Genomic DNA, 17,560 nt, shown 5'->3' on the forward strand with positions numbered 1-17,560 from the left:
ATGTTTATGCAGAACTTTTAATTCACAATTTTAACACTTGAACCATTGATCAATTTAGCAATTATACCAATTATGAACAGAATGAAAAGGAAAAGATAAAAGCGATAAGAACACGGTATTTGTTTAGGCAGTTCGTCGACCGTCCTCGCTACGACTACGTCTGCCCCCAATTCCAAATTGAAATTGGGAAATCTTTCATTAATGTTGAAAGCAGTTTATACAAAGAAGATTAACAAAGCGATAAACGATAAACCCTTTATGTCGATCCTTTGAATCTTCTTCCCCCTTAATCTTGAACAAGATCAAGGTTATCCAAGAGCTTCACTTCGATTCCCTTCTGCAGTGTCTTGATTCCTTGAACTCCCCGTTCCTCAATCGTTACACTCAGCCGAATCCTCAATGAACGCCTCTTGATAAAAACCCCCAAGAACCACCCGTCGTGGAGGACAAAACCCGCAGATTTTATTCACCAACAAACCCCACAAATCTTCACCCACTAGGAATCTTCAATTCCGTTCCATGGATGTTATCGAACTCATCACTAACCCTCAACGCAAGAATGATTATGTGTAATTGTGTTGGAGATGACGAAGAACGAAGATGAGAAGCCTTTGTGTATCTTTCAGTCGTTGGTGTTTTTGAATAATTAACCCTTGCACAATATATATGATTGCATAACAGTTGGAATCAAGAATAACTGAATTTTGGACTTTCTTGATCAGTTAGGTCGACCTCTTGTAGAGGTTAGGTCGACCTAGCAGTGCTTGCTGAAATTTGCTCCCAGTTAGGTCGACCTGTTGAAGGAGTAGGTCGACCAGAATCCTCTTCTGGTGCATTCTGGGAACTTTTTCTCAGATTAGGTCGACCTAGTTGCTATGTAGGTCGACCTAGCAGACTGATATGAAGATTTCTTCATTTTGCGTCGACCTAAATGGTCTGTGAGTCGACCTAGCAGAAGTATATGGATTTTTCTTCATTTTAGGTCGACCTGGGTTGACAGTAGGTCGACCTAACTGCTGATTTTCTGCATTTTTCATGTTCAGCTTGTGTTGAGTCGACTTATATGCATAGTGGATCATCTTGTGCTTTCATGAGTGATCAAATGCTTTGCTTTTCTGATTCCTCCTTGTTGTTTGGATGCTCATTTGAGTTTGCCATAAATCAAAAACATCTTTGAGTGTAATCTTGTATTCACATACTCCCCCTTTTTGATGATGGCAAACCAATAGTCAAAAGCTTTGGTAGTAGGTGACACAGACTCAACAAGGCTCCCCCGTACATCTAGCATCTACTTCACAACCGAGCAATCTCTTCACAAAGCTCCCCCGTACACTCAGCATCTATTGCATCTATCTCCCCCTTTGACAACCTAAAAAAGAGAAACAAAGAAACAGAGTAGAAGAGTAACAAGAGAAACATAGATAAAACTCGAGCATGCATAGTCGGATATTAAAATGAAACGTGTACAAGAGTAAGAGATATATGTGTATAGAGTCACTATAAGCATGTTAATTGATATCATATTACAGAATCAATGAAATTTTTGGAAGTGAACAGTAAACATGTTACCCTCTTCTCATTGTATAGATGTCATTGTTCATGGAAGTCCTCAGTCATTGACTTGAGTAAGAGCTACCTTTAAGAAATGATGTTAGCTTGAGAATAATCAATATATATAGAAATAAAGTAAAGAAATAAAATTAGGAGGAACAAGCGTAGTTAGCCCAAATTAGAGATATCTAGTATCCCTAATTCCCTACGGATGTTGAAGTGTTGCTCCGTTGCTAGAGGTTTGGTGAATATGTCGGCTAGTTGCTTCTTGCTTTCTATATGTTCAAGTGTAACGTCTCCTTTCTCTACATGATCTCATAGGAAGGGATGCCTTATTTCAATATGTTTGGTTCGTGAGTGTAGGACAGGATTCTTGCTTAAGTTTATTGCCCTTGTATTGTCGCACGTGATAGGTATGTGATCAAGCGTAATGCCAAAGTCAAGAAGTTGTTGCTTGAGCCATAATATCTGCGCACAACAGCTTCCTGCAGCTACATATTCTGCTTCAGCAGTAGATAATGCAACCGATACTTGTTTCTTGCTATGCCAACTTATCAATGAATTTGAGAATAGATGACATGTTCCACTGGTGCTCTTTCTATCGGATTTGCAGTCAGCAAAATCTGAGTCGGAGAATCCTACCAAATAACACTCATTTCCCTTCGGATACCATAGGCCATATGTAGGAGTTCCATGTAGATATAGCAGAATTCTTTTGACAAATTTTAAGTGAGATTCCTTTGGACAAGATTGATATCTTTCTCATCTTTGTCTAGGCTAGTATTTGTTACCATAGGTGTGTCAATCTCCTTCGCTTCACTCATTCCAAATCTTTTGAGCAGCTCCATGAGACTCATCTCAAGTTCACTCTGCATAAACTTAGAAAATTCTTTGACAAGTTTTGCATTAGTCGACCCAAATATAATATCATCCATTTGGAATAGTTTGAAGTCTTTTGAACAAGCATAGGCAAGTAAGAGGTGAATAGCTTCGAGACGTGCTACAGGAGCGTATGTCTCTTCATAATCAATACCTTCCTATTGATTGTAACCTTAAGCAACTAATCTAGCTTTCTTTCTAGTGATAACTCTGTTTTCATCAAGTTTGTTATGAAAAACCCATCTAGTGCCGATTACTTGATGATCTCCCGGATGAGGGACTAAGTCCCAAACATCATTCCGTTTAAATTGGTTTAATTCTTCTAGCATGGCCATTAGCCAATGCTCATCAAGTAATGCGTCCATAGCGTTTTTCGGTTCAACTTGTGAAACAAAAAGCAAAATGATGACAAAGGTTACTTATCTTGGAGCGTGTTGTAACGCCCTTTGAGATGTCTCCTATTATGTTGTCAATAGGATGGTCTTTCACATTTGTCCAAGCCTTAGGAAGTTCTTCATTGTTTGAGATGCTTTCCTTTTCATTTTCATCATGAGACTCATCTTTCTCTTTCTCAGCATCTTTCTTTACAATACTTTCATTTTCGTCTTCCTTATCTTTGACGATGTCTTCAGTGGATGGACCTACACTTCCTTTACAAAGTATGGCTCCCCGATTGTTATCTCCATAGGTGACATACCCCTTTTTCTTTGCGTGAAACTCAACGAAAAGAGATATGTCTCCCGTCATGTGTCTTGAGCATCCACTATCAAGGAACTACAACCTTTCGGCAATGTCAAGACACTTTTCCTGCAAAATTAATTTAGAGTGGAAGGTCCCCAATCTTCATTGGGTCCTAATTGGTGAGTACATAATGTGTTGCACTTAGGCAACCATTGAAACACTCCTTTAGGAACTAAGATTCTCCTAAATTTGCATTTTTCAATGGTATGACCCTTTTTGCAACAATAATGACAGGTAATATGATGAGAATGAGCTGTCTTGCTAGTTGATACTTTAGGTACAAAAGTGTATTTACTATATAACGGAGTATATGATCTTTTGAACTTATTTGGATCAACTGCAAAAGTTATTTTTGGTTGTAGAGCCTTATCTAACTTGACTTTTAGATCTCTTACTTCTTTTTGCCAAATATGACATGTCTCACAACCAAACCATGACGTAGGATCAATATCAACTTTATCCTTTTGAATGTCTAACATAGATTGTTTTAAAGCTTCCATATCCTTTTCGGTCTTCTCAACTTTTGATTCAAGGTATGAAAAGATTTTCTTATTTGAGGCCAAAAGTTTGAAAGCTTCAATTGCATCTCTATGTAGTTCTTCAAAAGCTAATTTTAATTGATCATGAGATATCTTATCTACAAGTTCAGGTTTAAGATGACTTACAGCTTTCTTTTTCTTTTGTTTATAAGCCATGAAGCATAGATTTGCCAATTCCCCTTCATCACTTGATGATCTTGCACTGGATGAGTCACTTTCCCATGCTATGTAAGCTCTTTTAGATTTGTTATGACCTTTGCTTTGATTCTTGTCTTTATCTTTCTTAATGTATGGACATTCTGGTTTGTAGTGACCTGATTTTCCACAATTGTAGCAAAGCCCTTTGATTTTTCCATTGTTAGAGTCATCTTGGTTGAACCTTTTTGATTGCTTTCTATAGTTGATCAATCCTTTGTCAGAATGTTTTGCTCCATTTTTCTTTATATACTTGTTGTATCTTCGCACAAACAGTCCCATTTCTTCATCATCGGAGTCTTCGTCATCACTAGTCTCACTATCCTTTGGCTCTCGTTTTGAGGTCTTGGAGCTCGAAGCTTTTAGAGCTATTGACTTCTTCTCTACCTCCTTTTCCATGTTCTTTTCTTTCTTTGACCTTTTCTCATGCATGTCAAGACATTTAAGATGCTGTTCATGTTCCTCTAGTTTACCAAAAAGAGTGGTAATGTCTAAAGTGTTGAGATCATTTGCTTCCTTAATTGCTGTCACTTTGGGTTTCCATTCTCTGTTCAAACACCTTAAGATTTTGTTAGTAGCAACTGCATTGGAAACAGGTCTATCAAGAGAGTTTAATCGATTTTTCAGGTGAACGAATCTTTTCTGCATGCTTTCGATGGTTTCACCATCTTGCATGTGGAAAAGCTCGAACTCTTGAGTTAGAGTATTGACCCTAGCTAGTTTGACGTCATCGGTTCCCTCGTGGGCAACTTGCAATGTGTCCCACATAGCTTTAGCGGATCTACAATGGGAAACGCGATAGTATTCATCAACTCCTAGAGCTGAGATTAGAATGTTTCTCGCTTTCCAATCGTATGCATATTTCTTTTCATCTTCAGCATCCCAAGTATTTTCTGGTTTTGGAACAACTGTACCATCTTCATTTGTCAAAGTGATCTGAAATGGACCATTGACAATAGCTGTCCAGATGTTCCTATCAATTGCATTGATATGGACACACATACAATCCTTCCAATAGCCGTAGTTTTCGCCGTTGAAAACTGGAGCTCTATTATGAGCCCCTTTAGGTCCGGAAGCCATCTTTCCAATAAGTGTTTCACGTAGCACGGAATTAACCAAGCTCTTGATGCCACTTGTTAGACGCTGGCCTAAGGATCTAGAGGGGGGGTGAATAGATCCTACACAGTTTTTCCGGGATTTTTACAGCTTATAGCGAAAGCGGTTCTGAATCGACTTGCGTCTATTCCGGACCGCTATTGCAAAGGGTTATATGTGTTACAAAACCACAAAATATTTGAAATCACAGATAAAGAGATATGCTATCGAGTCAATACGTGTCACAATTGAATATCGATTAAGTTCTAGATTGACAAACTTTGATTTGCAATGCAGTAAGGTGGATTAAGCAAATAGACAAACACTTGGTGACAATATTCAAATTGATACTTATTCAAGATGTGGTGAATTGTGATGTTTATGCAGAACTTTTAATTCACAATTTTAACACTTGAATCATTGATTAATTTAGCAATTATACCAATTATGAACAGAATGAAAAGGAAAAGATAAAAGCGATAAGAACACGGTATTTGTTTAGGCAGTTCGTCGACCGTCCTCGCTACGACTACGTCTGCCCCCAATTCCAAATTGAAATTGGGAAATCTTTCATTAATGTTGAAAGCAGTTTATACAAAGAAGATTAACAAAGCGATAAACGATAAACCCTTTATGTCGATCCTTTGAATCTTCTTCCCCCTTAATCTTGAACAAGATCAAGGTTATCCAAGAGCTTCACTTCGATTCCCTTCTGCAGTGTCTTGATTCCTTGAACTCCCCGTTCCTCAATCGTTACACTCAGCCGAATCCTCAATGAACGCCTCTTGATAAAAACCCCCAAGAACCACCCGTCGTGGAGGACAAAACCCGCAGATTTTATTCACCAACAAACCCCACAAATCTTCACCCACTAGGAATCTTCAATTCCGTTCCATGGACGTTATCGAACTCATCACTAACCCTCAACGCAAGAATGATTATGTGTAATTGTGTTGGAGATGACGAAGAACGAAGATGAGAAGCCTTTGTGTATCTTTCAGTCGTTGGTGTTTTTGAATAATTAACCCTTGCACAATATATATGATTGCATAACAGTTGGAATCAAGAATAACTGAATTTTGGACTTTCTTGATCAGTTAGGTCGACCTCTTGTAGAGGTTAGGTCGACCTAGCAGTGCTTGCTGAAATTTGCTCCCAGTTAGGTCGACCTGTTGAAGGAGTAGGTCGACCAGAATCCTCTTCTGGTGCGTTCTGGGAACTTTTTCTCAGATTAGGTCGACCTAGTTGCTATGTAGGTCGACCTAGCAGACTGATATGAAGATTTCTTCATTTTGCGTCGACCTAAATGGTCTGTGAGTCGACCTAGCAGAAGTATATGGATTTTTCTTCATTTTAGGTCGACCTGGGTTGACAGTAGGTCGACCTAACTGCTGATTTTCTGCATTTTTCATGTTCAGCTTGTGTTGAGTCGACTTATATGCATAGTGGATCATCCTGTGCTTTCATGAGTGATCAAATGCTTTGCTTTTCTGATTCCTCCTTGTTGTTTGGATGCTCATTTGAGTTTGCCATAAATCAAAAACATCTTTGAGTGTAATCTTGTATTCACAGCTCCAAATTCAGAATATACAGCAGCTCCAACAAGACCATCACAATGAACAATGACTCCAACATGCAGATCTTCAACGCTTGGTTCAAGAGCACAAAAGTGATTTTGAAACCTTTGCATCAAATATGATTGAGCGCCAGAATCGTCTTGAAGAAACAGCAGCAAATAGACATGCCAGTCTGAGCCAACGCTTCAATATCCTTAACACTTCCGTGGATGACCTGCTGGAACAAGTTGAAGAGGATCGACCTCAAGGATTCCAGAGGACGAGGAAGACGGGGAAGACATTATCAAGCCTTGCATATCATTAGCCCATCTCATTGCATTGCATTTCATCTCATCTCTTTTATGTCTTTCTTGTTGTTGTCTACTTTAATTCCTTGACATTCAGCTTTGATATGTACTCTTTATTATGTTTGGATATCATAATATGTCTCTCTATATTATATTTGATATGCACTATTATGTTATGTATGATATGTCCTCTTAATTATGTTTTGTTACAATTATTCTGTTACTTTCTGCTTCTCTCTTCCTGCTTTCTATCTTTTGATGTTGTCAAAGGGGGAGATGAATTGAGAGTACGGGGGAGCTAACACGTACAAGATATGAGGTGTGAGTACGGGGGAGCGTTTGTCATTCAATCGAAGGCTTGCCATCATCAAATAGGGGGAGTTTGTACGAACAAACATACACTCACCATTGAGTTTTTTATTCATGGCAAACATCACAAGCAACCAAATACAAGAGCACAAGTGAATGACTCAAACAAAATGAAGTTTTGGCCATCTTTGCATTTGTCAGGTTGACCTAGTCCACAATCAGGTCGACTCAAACTGAAGCGAAAACTGCATACTTCTGTTAGGTCGACCCAGCGCTTCAGCAGGTCGACTCAAAGTGAAGGAAAAACAACATGTCTCTGTTAGGTCGACTCATCCTCTATCCTAGGTCGACCTAACTGAAGACAAGTCTCAAGAATGTGGTTTAACTGATTTCATGTCGACCTAGGCTACCAACAGGTCGACTCAACTAGAAGCAATTATAACTTGGCCAAATTTGCCTCTGTTAGGTCGACCTAACCAACAAAGTAGGTCGACCATCTGCTCAAAAACTGCCAAATTTTGTGTGTTTCCCTAATACACAGAACCTGCTCCTTTATATATTCCTTCATGTCAATTATTGCAAAGAACACCAACAATTGAAAGAGACACAAAGGCTTCTCATCTTCGATCTTCTTCTCAACTCCAACACAACTACACACAATCATTTTTGCGTTGAGGGTTTGCGATCAAGATCGATAACGTCCATGGAACGGAATTGAAGATTCCAAGTGGGTGAAGATTTGTGGGGTTTTTGGTGAATAAAATCTGCGGGTTTTGTCCTCCAAGATTGGTAAATTTTGGGGGTTTTTATCAAGAGGCTTCATCAAAGATTCACCTGAGTGTGAAGATTGAAGAACAAGGGTTCAAGCAATTCAAAACACTACAGAACGGGAATCAAAGTGAAGCTCTTGGAAGACCTTGATCTGGCTCAAGATTAAGGGGAAAAAGATTCAAAGGATCAACATATTCGGTTTATCGTTTATCGCTTTGTTATCTTCTTTGTATAAACGGTCTTTAATCATAATGAAAGACATCCCAATTCCCGCTTGGAATTGGGGGCAGATGTAGTCGTAGCGAGGACGATCGACGAACTGCCTGAACAAATATCGTTTTCTTATCGCTTTTATATTTCCGTTTACGTTTCGCTTGTTCTGGATATAATTGTAAATTGATCAATGTTTCAAGTGTTAATCTTGTGATATAAAACTCTGCATAAACATCACAAGTCACCACACATTGAATCACAATCAATTTGGATATTATCACCAAGTGGTTGATATATTGCTTCACTTTCATTAAGTCATTGGAAACAAAGTTAATCAACCTAGTCATTAAACGATTTACATTGATTTAACTAATTGATTTGCTAAGCTGTATTTTCATCGATAATCCTTAACTATTTTGTGGTTTAATCACATATCTGATTCTTTCAATAGTGGTTCGGAATAGACGCAAGTCGATTCAGAAATGCTTTTGCCTAAGTTTGAAAGAAGTCCAAAAAATTCTGAGGCATATATTCACCCCCCCTTTAGATCCTTAAGCCTAGCGTCTAACAAAGTCAACTTGCCTCTATGATATATGCAGTTAGTAGAAACAAGAGAGTTGGCATAGGCTATGAGGGTGAAACCTCATACAAACTTGAATCTGTGGATGATATGAAAATCACATACAAACCCTTGTATGATCAATTCAAGTATGGCCACTCTCATGATATTAGGGTCACATCACATGCTAAAATTTTTCACATTACGCACGCTAAGAAGCATGTGACACAACCTAGAAAATATCATGTAACTCAGAATAGAGAATATCATAATGTTCCTCCTGTTAATTATCATGCTAAACCCAAGTTCAAGCAGAACTTGAGGAGAACTAACAAGAAAGGACCCAAGAAATTGTGGGTACCTAAGGAAAAGATTATCCCTGTTGCAGATATCCTTGGCTGCAAAGAAGACAAAGGAAAGGATGTCATGGTACCTGGACTCTGGGTGCTCGCGGCACATGACGGGAAAAAGTTTTATGTTCCAAGACCTGGTGCTTAAGTGTGCTAGCGAACTCAAGTTTGGAGGAGATCAGAAGGGCAAGATCATTGGTTCAGGAACCATAAGTATTGGTAACTCTCCTTCCATAACTAATGTTCTGCTAGTAGATGGTCTGATACATTCAAGAATGTTCTGATACAATCAAGTATGCTATGATCAAAGAAGAAATTCAAAGCTCTGAAGCTGTCCTATGGAAGCAAGAAGCAGAAGCTCTGAATGTTCTGAAGTTCTATGCAAAGTGAACGTCTCTACCGCTATTTTTACTAAACTGAACAATTGCATTCTTAGTATCTCTTATGCATATTTAGTAAAGGGGTAATATACAAATAATTTATAATGTGTACATCTATTTTTTTTTAAAGTAACTTTCCATCCTTTGGTAATAGAAGAGGGACATGTTTATATTTAGAAAATTCTTAAACTAAGGTTTAAATTATCAATATGAATAATGTACGATTAATAAGACAATATTTTTATGTATAAGTTGGAAATATTGTAAGATTACTTTATATAAAATCATTTCATCATAAAGAGTGAGAATCACATTTTGTATTCTACAAAATAGATAAGGATTTCTACAACCTCGTATAATATAGAAATTGCTTTTACAAATTCTTAGTTTTATTCCTTATAATCATTAAGTATATTAATAAAACATAATGTGATTTGATGAATAGAAAAATTAGTTTTTGATATTATTTTTTATAAAATTAAAAATTGAAGGTGAAAAGGCATCTTTTAGTTATGATTAACTAGTTGTTATACTTTGTTAGCGTCTAAACAAACAAAAATTATTTGCAATATCTAAAAATCAAGGTATGATATAGATAAAAACCATTAATAAAATTAGTAGAAACTAGTATGAAATAAAAAACCATTTGAATTGTATCATTTATTCTCAGCGGAGCGTTTAATTTTTCTTTTGCGATGATTGGAACACAAAAATCTTTGGTGAGAGTAGGTGAGGTAGATTTGTAAGAAAGGAGTACAAAAAAAATCAAAGAAGGAAACAATGAGCGATAGGCAGTACAAGATCAGGCTAGGAATGAACCAATCAGATTCTACAAGGAGATGGTTATAGGAAGGAATTCAGAGGGTTTGTAGGATATGGAAATAGCTGATGATGCAAATATAGATCAATCTATGAAGGGAGTTTAAGGTATGATTGTGGAGGGAGAAAGGGTGTGAGCGTCCTGCATATGTTTTAACTGAAGAAAACGTTATATAAATACATCACCCATGTGTCATATCCAAATTTTTGACCCCCCTGAGATATCACATCATATATAGCATCTCACATACTTCAATCAACTCAAGGCAGAGAGTGCCAACAAGTACTTGTACATCAAGTCCTCCAATTAGGGTTTAAGCCAGGAAATTCAGGGAAAGGATCGATCAATGATTAAATAGAACTTTTGACGGTTGAGCTCACAAAACAAATTTAACTTTTTACGGATAATCTCAAAAACTAAACAAAAATTTTATATTGACACTCTCAAGAACCAAATACATCAAACAAAAGTATAAAACTCTTAATGAGAAAATAATTCAACATAAACATCGGTATAACAACACACTTCTCTAAAGTACTTTTCATTTACGTGGCATAAAAGACAAATTTCAGTGAAAGAATATTAAGGACAGAAGAGAGAAAATAATTAAATGATAATAAGAATGAATTCTGGTGTATTTTTAAATGAGGATAAGTGTCCTTTCTATGGGAGAAATGTAGCTAAAATAGTAAAATGATCCATGGACTTTTTAATGGTCATAATCGATTATGCATTTTACATAATCGATTATGTAGTTTAAATACAAGAAGTTTTCAAATTCTCCATCATCAATTAATTGGAGCCTTACTAATCAATTAAGAGGCATTTTAAAAGAAATAATGGATTAACTCTAATATGCTAATCAATTATCTAATGTAAACGACACTCTTACTATTCAAGATAGTATCAAACTAACTATTTGGGTAAAACATTTTCTAAAGTGGTGAAGATTCTAAAATGTTTTAGTGTGTGTGAGGCTTAGTATCTAAGGAAATACTCTTATATTTTTATTATATACTGATCATTAATACACAAAATGAGGAGAACTTTCACACTTCATCTCTTTCACAAACTTGAAGCTTCAAGATCTCTTTGATATTTCACTAAGGATTCAACATTTCATCTATGTAACTTCTTATATCTTTTGATATTAGATATGACTTATTTTATAGACTACATCATCAAAGGTTGCTTGATTAGTGATCTTTCAAGACTCCATCCAAAGTTAATTCACATTAAATATTGTCAATATCAAAACCACCAAGGATCACTATTAAGATCATCTCTCACGTAACAGAAACAAAACGTTTAAAATACATGACACAATTTAATTCAATAAATACAAAATTATAGTAATTTTCATAAAAGACTAAAAGTAAAGATAACATAAATTAAAATGATGTTTCAATGTAATAGTTTTAAGTAATAGTTTCACAATATAACAATACTTTATATTTATGTTAAATATATACAAATTATATCTCAAATTCTTTAATGATATGGAGAACTTGGAGGCAACTATATGCATCCAAAATTAAGGGAAAATAAAAAGAAAAGTTAATTATAATAATATTTCCTACCTTTTTCTTATTTCATTTTTAAAATATTAGAGAACAAAGTCATAATTTGAAGGAATACATTATTATAAAATGAAAAATTATATGAAAAATACAATTATTGGTTCTAAGAATAAATCTTAAATGACCACTCATGCAACATTCTACCATAAAGTATATTAATATGTCTTTGATATTTCCCTTGCAACTTTGGTCTTTGCTATATGCTGCCAAACATGATACAGGATCTATTAATACACGTATAAAAGCCAGTCAACATAATACGGCTAATACTCTCAGATCTAGGAAAAGGACAATCTTCCGTAGTTTTACATGGAATAGGTGCAACTGTAAAGAATAGAATAAAAAATATTAGTGAAATACTAAAAATTGTGTAATAACTATAAAAAAATAAAAATATTCAAGAAAGATAAAATTATTTACAAGCCTCCACCATTGAAAGATGAACTAAGGAAAGAAATAAAATTATAGCATAAATAAACTTGAAATTTTTAGCCATATTCTTTTCTCTTTTTATTTTACAAATTGAATGAATTGATCAATTTATAAATAATGCAATGCTTAAAATAACATATAAATATTTGTAGTAGTACATTACAAAATATATTTTAATTGTATCTTCCGCATTCTTAATAGACAAAATACCATTTTTAATTTCATAAGTTTATTTTAATGTTTAATTTGGTCCCTTTATTTAAAAATATTCATATTGTTCTTTTAACTCTTCAAAACGTTTCATTGTAGTCCTTTTAGTCTAATTAGCGGCGAATTTAGCGGTCGATTTCTGAGTTTTCCGTCGCTAATTAGATAAAAAGGAATAAAGTAAAACATTTTAAAGAGTTAAGAGATCAATATGAACATTTTTTAAATTAAGGGATCAATAAAACCTAGAGGTAAATTTATAAGACTTACAAATATATTTTGCCTCTGTTTGGTAAGACATGTTTTTGAGCTTATAGCTTATGTCTTATGTCTTATAAGCTCATATGATAATTTAGACCTGTTTGGTAACTCTCTTTTCATCACGAGCTTATAGCTTATTTTACTAGCTTATAGCATATTTTCCAAACGCTATTTTAAATAGCGTTTTAGCTTATGTCTTATAGCTTATTATTTTTTCTTCCTTTTTTATCCTTGTTATTTTATTTAATCACCATTTTTAACCCTTTTAATTTAAAATAAAATAATAATATTTAAAATATATTTTATGTCATTTTATATTTATAAGTTAATTGAACCGCTAATTTTACTAAACACTTCGACTGGCTAATAAACTATCAGTCTCAACCATCCTCTATAAGCTATAAGCCATCAGTCATCAGTCATAAGCTAGCTTATCAGTCAATCAGTCAACCGCTATTTTTACTAAACTGAACAATTGCATTCTTAGTATCTCTTATGCATATTTAGTAAAGGGGTAATATACAAATAATTTATAATGTGTACATCTATTTTTTTTTAAAGTAACTTTCCATCCTTTGGTAATAGAAGAGGGACATGTTTATATTTAGAAAATTCTTAAACTAAGGTTTAAATTATCAATATGAATAATGTACGATTAATAAGACAATATTTTTATGTATAAGTTGGAAATATTGTAAGATTACTTTATATAAAATCATTTCATCATAAAGAGTGAGAATCACATTTTGTATTCTACAAAATAGATAAGGATTTCTACAACCTCGTATAATATAGAAATTGCTTTTACAAATTCTTAGTTTTATTCCTTATAATCATTAAGTATATTAATAAAACATAATGTGATTTGATGAATAGAAAAATTAGTTTTTGATATTATTTTTTATAAAATTAAAAATTGAAGGTGAAAAGGCATCTTTTAGTTATGATTAACTAGTTGTTATACTTTGTTAGCGTCTAAACAAACAAAAATTATTTGCAATATCTAAAAATCAAGGTATGATATAGATAAAAACCATTAATAAAATTAGTAGAAACTAGTATGAAATAAAAAACCATTTGAATTGTATCATTTATTCTCAGCGGAGCGTTTAATTTTTCTTTTGCGATGATTGGAACACAAAAATCTTTGGTGAGAGTAGGTGAGGTAGATTTGTAAGAAAGGAGTACAAAAAAAATCAAAGAAGGAAACAATGAGCGATAGGCAGTACAAGATCAGGCTAGGAATGAACCAATCAGATTCTACAAGGAGATGGTTATAGGAAGGAATTCAGAGGGTTTGTAGGATATGGAAATAGCTGATGATGCAAATATAGATCAATCTATGAAGGGAGTTTAAGGTATGATTGTGGAGGGAGAAAGGGTGTGAGCGTCCTGCATATGTTTTAACTGAAGAAAACGTTATATAAATACATCACCCATGTGTCATATCCAAATTTTTGACCCCCCTGAGATATCACATCATATATAGCATCTCACATACTTCAATCAACTCAAGGCAGAGAGTGCCAACAAGTACTTGTACATCAAGTCCTCCAATTAGGGTTTAAGCCAGGAAATTCAGGGAAAGGATCGATCAATGATTAAATAGAACTTTTGACGGTTGAGCTCACAAAACAAATTTAACTTTTTACGGATAATCTCAAAAACTAAACAAAAATTTTATATTGACACTCTCAAGAACCAAATACATCAAACAAAAGTATAAAACTCTTAATGAGAAAATAATTCAACATAAACATCGGTATAACAACACACTTCTCTAAAGTACTTTTCATTTACATGGCATAAAAGACAAATTTCAGTGAAAGAATATTAAGGACAGAAGAGAGAAAATAATTAAATGATAATAAGAATGAATTCTGGTGTATTTTTAAATGAGGATAAGTGTCCTTTCTATGGGAGAAATGTAGCTAAAATAGTAAAATGATCCATGGACTTTTTAATGGTCATAATCGATTATGCATTTTACATAATCGATTATGTAGTTTAAATACAAGAAGTTTTCAAATTCTCCATCATCAATTAATTGGAGCCTTACTAATCAATTAAGAGGCATTTTAAAAGAAATAATGGATTAACTCTAATATGCTAATCAATTATCTAATGTAAACGACACTCTTACTATTCAAGATAGTATCAAACTAACTATTTGGGTAAAACATTTTCTAAAGTGGTGAAGATTCTAAAATGTTTTAGTGTGTGTGAGGCTTAGTATCTAAGGAAATACTCTTATATTTTTATTATATACTGATCATTAATACACAAAATGAGGAGAACTTTCACACTTCATCTCTTTCACAAACTTGAAGCTTCAAGATCTCTTTGATATTTCACTAAGGATTCAACATTTCATCTATGTAACTTCTTATATCTTTTGATATTAGATATGACTTATTTTATAGACTACATCATCAAAGGTTGCTTGATTAGTGATCTTTCAAGACTCCATCCAAAGTTAATTCACATTAAATATTGTCAATATCAAAACCACCAAGGATCACTATTAAGATCATCTTTCACGTAACAGAAACAAAACGTTTAAAATACATGACACAATTTAATTCAATAAATACAAAATTATAGTAATTTTCATAAAAGACTAAAAGTAAAGATAACATAAATTAAAATGATGTTTCAATGTAATAGTTTTAAGTAATAGTTTCACAATATAACAATACTTTATATTTATGTTAAATATATACAAATTATATCTCAAATTCTTTAATGATATGGAGAACTTGGAGGCAACTATATGCATCCAAAATTAAGGGAAAATAAAAAGAAAAGTTAATTATAATAATATTTCCTACCTTTTTCTTATTTCATTTTTAAAATATTAGAGAACAAAGTCATAATTTGAAGGAATACATTATTATAAAATGAAAAATTATATGAAAAATACAATTATTGGTTCTAAGAATAAATCTTAAATGACCACTCATGCAACATTCTACCATAAAGTATATTAATATGTCTTTGATATTTCCCTTGCAACTTTGGTCTTTGCTATATGCTGCCAAACATGATACAGGATCTATTAATACACGTATAAAAGCCAGTCAACATAATACGGCTAATACTCTCAGATCTAGGAAAAGGACAATCTTCCGTAGTTTTACATGGAATAGGTGCAACTGTAAAGAATAGAATAAAAAATATTAGTGAAATACTAAAAATTGTGTAATAACTATAAAAAAATAAAAATATTCAAGAAAGATAAAATTATTTACAAGCCTCCACCATTGAAAGATGAACTAAGGAAAGAAATAAAATTATAGCATAAATAAACTTGAAATTTTTAGCCATATTCTTTTCTCTTTTTATTTTACAAATTGAATGAATTGATCAATTTATAAATAATGCAATGCTTAAAATAACATATAAATATTTGTAGTAGTACATTACAAAATATATTTTAATTGTATCTTCCGCATTCTTAATAGACAAAATACCATTTTTAATTTCATAAGTTTATTTTAATGTTTAATTTGGTCCCTTTATTTAAAAATATTCATATTGTTCTTTTAACTCTTCAAAACGTTTCATTGTAGTCCTTTTAGTCTAATTAGCGGCGAATTTAGCGGTCGATTTCTGAGTTTTCCGTCGCTAATTAGATAAAAAGGAATAAAGTAAAACATTTTAAAGAGTTAAGAGATCAATATGAACATTTTTTAAATTAAGGGATCAATAAAACCTAGAGGTAAATTTATAAGACTTACAAATATATTTTGCCTCTGTTTGGTAAGACATGTTTTTGAGCTTATAGCTTATGTCTTATGTCTTATAAGCTCATATGATAATTTAGACCTGTTTGGTAACTCTCTTTTCATCACGAGCTTATAGCTTATTTTACTAGCTTATAGCATATTTTCCAAACGCTATTTTAAATAGCGTTTTAGCTTATGTCTTATAGCTTATTATTTTTTCTTCCTTTTTTATCCTTGTTATTTTATTTAATCACCATTTTTAACCCTTTTAATTTAAAATAAAATAATAATATTTAAAATATATTTTATGTCATTTTATATTTATAAGTTAATTGAACCGCTAATTTTACTAAACACTTCGACTGGCTAATAAACTATCAGTCTCAACCATCCTCTATAAGCTATAAGCCATCAGTCATCAGTCATAAGCTAGCTTATCAGTCAATCAGTCAACCGCTATTTTTACTAAACTGAACAATTGCATTCTTAGTATCTCTTATGCATATTTAGTAAAGGGGTAATATACAAATAATTTATAATGTGTACATCTATTTTTTTTTAAAGTAACTTTCCATCCTTTGGTAATAGAAGAGGGACATGTTTATATTTAGAAAATTCTTAAACTAAGGTTTAAATTATCAATATGAATAATGTACGATTAATAAGACAATATTTTTATGTATAAGTTGGAAATATTGTAAGATTACTTTATATAAAATCATTTCATCATAAAGAGTGAGAATCACATTTTGTATTCTACAAAATAGATAAGGATTTCTACAACCTCGTATAATATAGAAATTGCTTTTACAAATTCTTAGTTTTATTCCTTATAATCATTAAGTATATTAATAAAACATAATGTGATTTGATGAATAGAAAAATTAGTTTTTGATATTATTTTTTATAAAATTAAAAATTGAAGGTGAAAAGGCATCTTTTAGTTATGATTAACTAGTTGTTATACTTTGTTAGCGTCTAAACAAACAAAAATTATTTGCAATATCTAAAAATCAAGGTATGATATAGATAAAAACCATTAATAAAATTAGTAGAAACTAGTATGAAATAAAAAACCATTTGAAT

General features: G+C 33.0%; 2 long non-coding RNA genes across 2 annotated transcripts; both read right to left on the reverse strand.

Annotated features, from left to right (window-relative positions):
• Nucleotides 1-11,888: 11,888 nt before the first annotated feature.
• On the reverse strand, nt 11,889-12,474 carry LOC131657283 (uncharacterized). Its single transcript, XR_009300598.1, has 2 exons — nt 12,267-12,474; nt 11,889-12,170 (listed from the first exon to the last, which is right to left on the reverse strand). It is a non-coding gene; the product is annotated as an uncharacterized LOC131657283 (long non-coding RNA).
• Nucleotides 12,475-15,619: 3,145 nt separating this feature from the next.
• LOC131657284 (uncharacterized) lies at nt 15,620-16,186 on the reverse strand. The gene is made up of 2 exons (XR_009300599.1): nt 15,998-16,186; nt 15,620-15,901 (listed from the first exon to the last, which is right to left on the reverse strand). It is a non-coding gene; the product is annotated as an uncharacterized LOC131657284 (long non-coding RNA).
• Between the last annotated feature and the right edge of the window lie 1,374 nt (nt 16,187-17,560).

Source organism: Vicia villosa, linkage group LG3 (genome assembly GCF_029867415.1).
Source record: "Vicia villosa cultivar HV-30 ecotype Madison, WI linkage group LG3, Vvil1.0, whole genome shotgun sequence".
Classification (NCBI taxonomy): domain Eukaryota; kingdom Viridiplantae; phylum Streptophyta; class Magnoliopsida; order Fabales; family Fabaceae; genus Vicia; species Vicia villosa.